The 8535-nt window shown below is 36.9% G+C and overlaps 1 pseudogene; it reads right to left on the bottom strand.

The window, feature by feature from the left end:
* Positions 1-6890: 6890 nt before the first annotated feature.
* Positions 6891-8236, bottom strand: LOC112795001 (uncharacterized; annotated as a pseudogene).
* Between the last annotated feature and the right edge of the window lie 299 nt (positions 8237-8535).

Below are 8535 nucleotides of genomic sequence, written 5' to 3'. Positions count from 1 at the left end.
GCGTTGAACGCCAGCTTCATGCTTGTTACTGGCGTTCAGCGCCAGCTTTTCCTCTAGGCACATTCCTGGCGTTCAAACGCCAGAATGTTGCTTGTTTCTGGCATTCAGCGCCAGATTCATGCTCTGTTCTGGCGTTGAACGCCAGCCAGATGCTCCTTACTGGCATTAAACGCCAGTCTGTGCGTCCTCCAGGGTGTGATTTTTCTTCTGCTATTTTTGATTCTGTTTTTAATTTTTATATTTTTTTTGTGACTCCACATGATCATGTACCAAATAAAACACAAAATAACAATAAAATAAAATAAAATAAAAATGAGATAAATAAAATTGGGTTGCCTCCCAACAAGTGCTTCTTTAATGTCAATAACTTGACAGTGGCTCTCATGGAGCCACAAAGGTGATCAGGTTAATGTTGTATAGTCCCAACACCAAACTTAGAGTTTGGATATGGGGTCTTAACACCAAACTTAGAGTTTGGTTGTGGCCTCCCAACACCAAACTTAGAGTTTGACTGTGGGGGCTCTTCTTGACTCTGAACTGAGAGAAGCTCTTCATGCTTACTCTCTTTTGTCACAGAGGGATGGCCATGTGCCTTAAACACAAGGTAGTCCCCATTCAATTGAAGGACTAGTTCACCTCTGTTGACATCTATCACAGCTTCTGCTGTAGCTAGGAAAGGTCTTCCAAGGATGATGCATTCATCCTCTTCCTTTCTAGTGTCTACGATTATGAACTCAGCAGGGATGTAAAGGCCTTCAACCTTTACTAACACGTCCTCCACTATTCCATAAGCTTGTCTCAATGACTTGTCTGCCAATTGTAATGAGAACAAGGCAGGTTGTACCTCAATGATCCCCAGCTTCTCCATTACAGAGAGTGGCATAAGATTTATCCCTGACCCCAGATCACACAGAGCTTTCGCAAAGGTCATGGTACCTATGGTACAAGGTATCAAAAACTTGCCAGGATCTTGTTTCTTTTGAGGTAGAGTTTGCTGAATCCAGGTATCTAGTTCATTAATGAGCAAGGGAGGTTCACTTTCCCAAGTCTCATTACCAAATAACTTGGCATTCAGCTTCATGATAGCTCCTAAATATTGAGCAACTTGCTCTCCTGTCACATCTTCATCCTCTTCAGAGCAAGAATAGTCTTCAGAGCTCATGAATGGCAGAAGGAGATTTAATGGAATCTCTATGGTCTCTATATGAGCCTCAGATTCCTGTGGATCCTTAATAGGAAACTCCTTCTTGCTTGAGGGACGTCCCAGGAGGTCCTCCTCACTAGGATTTTCGTCCTCCTCCTCCCTTGTGTATTCGGCCATATTGATTATATCAATGGCCTTGCACTCTCCTTTTGGATTCTCTTCTGTATTGCTTGGGAGAATACTTGGAGGAGTTTCAATGATTTTCTTACTCAGCTGGCCCACTTGTGCCTCCAGATTTCTGATGGAGGATCTTGTTTCACTCATGAAACTGAAAGTGGCCTTTGACAGATTAGAGACTAGATTGGCTAAATTAGAGGTGTTTTGTTCAGAATTCTCTGTCTGTTGCTGAGAAGATGATGGAAAAGGCTTGCTATTGCTCAGCCTATTGTGTCCACCATTGTTAAAGCCTTGTTGAGGCTTTTGTTGATCCTTCCATGAGAAATTTGGATGATTCCTCCAGGATGAATTATAGGTGTTTCCATAAGGTTCACCCATATAATTAACCTCTGCCATTGCAGGGTTCTCAGGATCATAAGCTTCTTCAGAAGCTGCCTCTTTAGTACTGTTGGATGCATTTTGCCATCCGTTCAGATTTTGAGAGATCATGTTGACCTGTTGAGTCAACACTTTATTCTGAGCCAATATGGCATTCAGAGCATCAATTTCAAGAACTCCTTTCTTCTGAGGTATCCCATTACTCACGGAATTCCTCTCTGAAGTGTACATGAATTGGTTGTTTGCAACCATGTCAATAAGTTCTTGAGCCTCTTCAGGCGTTTTCTTTAGGTGAATAGATCCACCTGCAGAATGGTCCAATGACATTTTCGAAAATTCAGATAGACCATAAAAGAATATATCTAATATGGTCCATTCTGAAAACATGTCAGATGGGCACCTTTTGGTCAGCTGCTTGTATCTTTCCCAAGCTTCATAGAGGGATTCACCATCTTTTTGTTTGAAGGTTTGAACATCCACTCTCAGCTTGCTCAGCTTTTGAGGAGGAAAGAATTTATCCAAGAAGGCAGTGACCAGCTTATCCCAGGAGTCCAGGCTATCCTTGGGTTGTGAATCCAACCATATTCTAGCTCTGTCTCTTACAGCAAAAGGGAAAAGCATGAGTCTATAGACTTCAGGATCAACTCCATTCGTCTTTACAGTCTCACAGATCTGCAAGAACTCAGTTAAAAACTGATAAGGATCTTCAGATGGAAGTCCATAAAACTTGCAGTTTTGTTGCATTAAGGCAACTAGCTGAGGTTTCAGCTCAAAGTTGTTGGCTCCAATGGCAGGAATGGAGATACTTTCTTCCATCAAATTTGGACGTTGGCTTTGTGAAGTCACCAAGCATTCTCCTTGCATTATTATTATTTTCGGCTGCCATCTCCTTCTCTTGTTCGAAAATTTCTGAAAGGTTGTTTCTGGATTGTTGTAATTTAGTTTCTCTTAGTTTCCTTTTCAGAGTCCTTTCAGGTTCAGGATCAATTTCAATAAGAGTGCCTTTTTCCCTGTTCCTGCTCATATGAAAGAGAAGAAAACAAGAAAAGAAGAGGAATCCTCTATGTCACAGTATAGAGATTCCTTTGTGTTAGTAGAAGAAGGAAGGGGAGAAGAGTGAAGAAGAATGTGTTCGGATATTTAGATGGAGAGAGGTGAAGAGAAGTGTTAGTAAATAAATAATTAAATAGAATAAGAAAAGAGGGGGAGAATTTTGAAAATAATTTTAAAAAGGGGTTAGTAATTTTCAAAAATTAGAGATAAGATTAACTTTAAATTCAAACTAATTAATTAATTAAAAAGAATTTTGAAAAAGGGTGAGATATTTTCGAAACTAGAGAGGGAAAAGTAGTTAGGTGGTTTTGAAAAAGATAAGAAACAAACAAAAAGTCAAATAGTTAGTTGAAAAAGATATTAAAATCAAATTTTAAAAAGATAAGAAGATAAGAAGTTAGATAGGATATTTTAAAATCAAATTTTGAAAAAGATAAAATTTTGAAAAAGATATGATAACAAGATAAGATAAGAAGATATGATAAAAAGATATAGTTGAAAAAGATTTAATTTTAAAATTTAAAATCAATTACTTCACTAACAAGAAATTACAAGATAAGATTCTAGAATTTAAAGATTGAACCTTTCTTAACAAGAAAGTAACAAACTTCAAATTTTTGAATCAAATTTTCGAAAATTAGATATAAAGATAAGAAAAAGATTTTGAAAATATTTTGAAAAGTTTTTTTTTTTGAACTTTTCGAAAAATAAAATAAAAAAATGTAAAGGATATAATTTTTTTTGAAAAAGATTTTGAAAAGATAAGATTTTTAAAATTTGAAAATTTGACTTGACTTATGAGAAACAACTAAATTTAAAATTTTTTTGACTAAGTCAACTCAAATTTTCGAAAATTAGGAGAGAAATAAGGAAAAGATATTTTTTAATTTTTGAATATTTTAATTATGAGATAGAAAAACACAATTATGACCCAAAACATAAAAATTTTGGATCAAAACACATGATGCATGCAAGAACACTATGAATGTCAAGATGAACACCAAGAACACTTTGAAGATCATGATGAACATCAAGAACATAATTTTGAAAAATTTTTGATGCAAAGAAAACATGCAAAATACCAAACTTAGAAATCTTTGATGCATGGACCCTAACAAATGAAAAATGCATATGAAAAACAAGAAAATACACAAAACAAGAAAACATCAAGATCAAACAAGAAGACTTATCAAGAACAACTTGAAGATCATGAAGAACACTATGAATTCATGGAATTTTCGAAAAATGCAAGAAAAAATTTTAAAAGCATGCAATTGACACCAAACTTAAAAATTGACTCAAGACTCAAACAAGAAACACAAAATATTTTTGGTTTTTATGATTTTCTAATTTTTTTTGAAATTTTATTAATTTTTTTTTCGAAAATAAAGTTTGGAAAAACAAAAAAGAAAAGAAAAATTTTGAAAAAGATTTTTGAAAAGAAAATTACCTAATCTGAGCAACAAGATGAACCGTCAGTTGTCCATACTCGAACAATCCCCGGCAACGGCGCCAAAAACTTGGTGGATGAAATTGTGATCCTCAAGGTTAGTCTCTTTGTATTCGTATGAAATCAAAAATACCCCAAAGAGATCATGGTGTGATGAATTGGGATCTTAATAATCCCTGGTGTGATCATAACTCCGTTCAACTTAACCAGCAAGTGTACTGGGTCATCCAAGTAATACCTTACGTGAGTAAGGTCGATCCCACAGAGATTGTTGGTATGAAGCAAGCTATGGTCACCTTGTAAATCTCAGTTAGGCAGATTAAATGATTTATGATAAGTTCGAAAATAAATAATAAACAGAAAATAAAATAGGATAGAAATACTTATGTAAATCAATAGTGGAAATTTCAGATAGGCGTGTGGAGATGCTAGAATCCTTTCGAATCTCTACTTTCTTATTGCTTTCATCCAATCCTTCTTACTCCTTTCCATGACAAGCTGTATGTAGGGCATCACCATCATCAATGGCTACTTTTAATCCTCTCGGGACAATGGTCCTATGCGCTGTCACTGCACGGCTAATCGTCTGGAGGCATCACCCTTGTTGATGGCTACATCCCATCCTCTTAGTGAAAATGGTCCAAATGCTCTGTCACAGCACGGCTAATCATCTGTCGGTTCTCAATCAGGTTGGAGTAGAATCCGTTGATTTGTTTGCGTCTGTCACTAATGCCCAGCCTTCAGGAGTTTGAAGCCCGTCACAGTCATTCAATACCGGAATCCTACTCGGAATACCACAGACAAGGTTAGACTTTCTAGATTCCCGGGATCCTACTCGGAATACCACAGACAAGGTTAGACTTTCCGGATCCCCATGAATGCCGCCATCTATCTAGCTTATACCACGAAGATTCTGTTGGGGAATCTAAGAGATATGCACCCGGCCTAAGGTAGAACGGAAGTGGTTGTCAGTCACGCGCGTTCATAGGTGAGAATGATGATGAGTGTCACGGATCATCACATTTATCAAAGTTTTGTGCAACGTATATGTTGGAATAAGAATAAAAGAGAATTGAATAGAAAGTAATAGTAATTGTATTGAACTTGAGGTACAGCAGAGCTCCACACCCTTAATCTATGGTGTGCAGAAACTCTACCGTTGAGAATACATAAGTGAAAGGTTCAGGCATGGCCGAATGGCCAGCCCCCTAAAACGTGATCAATAGCCTCTTAAGATGAAGATTAAAACAAAACTGAGACCAAAGATGAAACGTGGTCAAAAGACGTCTAATACAATAGTAAATTATCCTATTTATACTAGACTAGCTACTAGGGTTTACATGAGTTAGTAATTGATGCATAAATCTACTTCCGGGGCCCACTTGGTGTATGCTTGGGCTGAGCTTGATCTATCCATGAGCTGAGGCTTTTCTTGGAGTTGAACGCCGAGTTATAACGTGTTTTGGGCGTTCAACTCCGGGTCGTGACGTGTTTCTGGCGTTTAACTCCAGACAGCAACATGTAATTAGCGTTCAACGCCAATTTATGTCGTCAATTCCGAATAAAGTATGAACTATTATATATTGCTGGAAAGCTCTGGATGTCTACTTTCCAACGCCATTGAGAGCGCGCCATTTGGAGTTCTGTGGCTCCAGAAAATTCATTTTGAGTGCAGGGAGGTCAGATTCCAACAGCATCAGCAGTCCTTTTGTTAGCCTTTTTTCAGAGTTTTGCTCAAGTCCCTCAATTTCAGCCAGAAATTACCTAAAATTACAGAAAAACACACAAACTCATAGTAAAGTCCAGAAATGTGAATTTAACATAAAAACTAATGAAAACATCCCTAAAAGTAGCTTGAACTTATTAAAAACTACCTAAAAACAATGCCAAAAAGCGTATAAATTATCCGCTCATCAACAGTCGCTGTGTAACACTAAAGCAAAGGTCTTTGTTGTGAGCAATGGATAGCTGAGAAACAAAAAAGCTATGGATTGACAAAGAAAAAATAATAACAAAAATCATTGACGAAGAATATTTGCATAATAATTCATTGAAGTTTGACATGAAATGTAAATCTATGTTGAATGATTTATGTGCTTCGTTTGGACATAAAACCAAATACGTTGCAATGACCAACATTTAGTTTTTAGAATCTGTGGGTATTGTTGATACCTGATTGATTAGGGAAAATGTAACCGAGCTTTATGCTAAATAATTATCTCGCTATCATCATTTACTGGCGGTGCTCGTAGTTTGATTGATTCTACACACTAAAAAACCATGAGCCAAACAACATTTGAGTTAAAGAAAATGTAAATCGCGTAAGCTTAAAGAAAAATACTAGTTTTCGCAATGGTTCTAAATTAGGGTATACCGTATATGCATCAAATGCAATCACTAGCAAGTCACGTCTATTGGGGAAAAAAGAAAAATTATTGTACACTCAAGCATGCAAACTTGGTATGCTAGTACTTGCTCCATAATCCCAAACACTAACCCAAAATATCCAGACTTATTTCCATGTGTATTATGCATCTTGAATGTAGCATTGGTTAACCATACTCCAAATGCGTAAGTTATTTGCATGATGATGCAACCTTGATTGAACATAGGACAAAAATATAACTTCTATGTAACAGATAATACAACATTGATCCCAACCATAACAAATGTTGAAGTATAAGGGACTCAGTGAAAGGAAACGATGGATTCCAATATTTGTGCCTTAAGATTAGCTTCATCGATCCACATTGAGCTTTGTCGATGCAATAACTCTTTCTTTTCTACCATCACCTCACCATGCTTTTTTACCTTCATCCTCCAATTTTCAGGTTTTTCAGCTCTTTCTTTTAACTGGATTCATAAGAATGACACATCAGTAAGCGCATCAAAAGACTGTAAGAGGTTTAACTTGAACACATGAAATCAAGGTTGTGTGCAACAATTGGTCGAAGTATCTCTCTAGCACACTTGAAAAGATTCGAAAACTAGACTTCCGAAATATAAAAACTATACCTCCAAACTCCATGCCAGCTCATTTTTTACTTATTTTTATTGTTTCTACATGTTGCATAACCAAATAGGAAACTAGTCCCTATTTTATAACTAGATGTTTTGACAGATTAGCAATGTCAAGTATAAACTAGAATGAACCAACTGACAGATAAATACAAAACAAAGACCATAAAGGCAATAATATTATAAATGTTGATTACGTAGCTAAGTAATGAACAATGACAATGAATAAGGGTCAATCAATAGTGTGGTATACAAATGCAAAAGATAAAATCTAACCCATTACATTTGGCCCAAGCAAAATTCAAAAGAATATCACAGAAAGGAAAATCAAAGCCAGATTGAGGCCTAGTCAATTTTCAGAAAAAGAAAACAACAAGCCATTATGGCTCCAAAGAAAGAAAACAATACTTATTTCAAAATTAGTTCAGTCATTAGATTAAACACCTCGTCTGCATGAACACAACATTGAGCACATATATCTACCTAATTATCCGCTGAGACTAATTAACAAACATTTGATGTGCATATTATCTCAAACCAACAAACAAGCAAACCATTTTGGTGGACACATCAAAATTCATGGAAGGGAGGGAAAAAGAAAAAGAAAAATGCACGAGTGTTTCTCTGAATTCTTGTTGTGCAATCTTGCGCTCCTGAGCCCTGATTTGTGCAGTTTTGGCCTTGAGCTTCTTGCGCTCCTTATTGGCAACTCTAAGTGTTTCTCTATGAGCTTCGTCCTTGCACTGCTTCTCGATCTAAAGCAGCTCCATTTCATGGATGTATTACTTGCGAAACTCCTTCACCTACTTCCCGTAGTCCCTTCGGAGCATCGCCAGCTTCGCCTCAGCCTCTTTCGGGTCTTTCGAAGGCTGCCAGCTTTCAAGGAAGGTATTAGAATCTAGGAACTTGTGGTTCTGGAGGTGGTTGTTGTGGTGCGAGGTAGTGGTGAATGACCGAACGATCGTAGTGTTGGCAGAGGCGGAGAAGGAACAGAAGAGATCGTGACGAGTCACCATTGTTGCGAGATGAGAGTGTAAGGATCCAAAACCTAACAATAGGTCCTACAGCTTGATCTATATAAAAGTTCCATTTTTCAATCTGTGTCTGCTCTAACATAACTTTACTGAACTTGAAGGTGACGGATGGGTCGTAGAACACCAAAGACAGTAAGATCTGCTTAATTAGGATCCATTCCACCTGCCAACATCAATAAGTATATAGCAATTTCTTTTTGAGAAGGGAAAAAAAGGAGGCACAAGTGTAATTATTTTGGATAGTTAAAATCATAAGCAACTTACAATAGTGTAATCAAGTA

This window comes from Arachis hypogaea, chromosome 4 (genome assembly GCF_003086295.3).
Source record: "Arachis hypogaea cultivar Tifrunner chromosome 4, arahy.Tifrunner.gnm2.J5K5, whole genome shotgun sequence".
In the NCBI taxonomy this organism is placed as follows: domain Eukaryota; kingdom Viridiplantae; phylum Streptophyta; class Magnoliopsida; order Fabales; family Fabaceae; genus Arachis; species Arachis hypogaea.
Note: the sequence above shows the minus strand (reverse complement) of the source record. Positions and strands in the feature narration are given on the sequence as shown.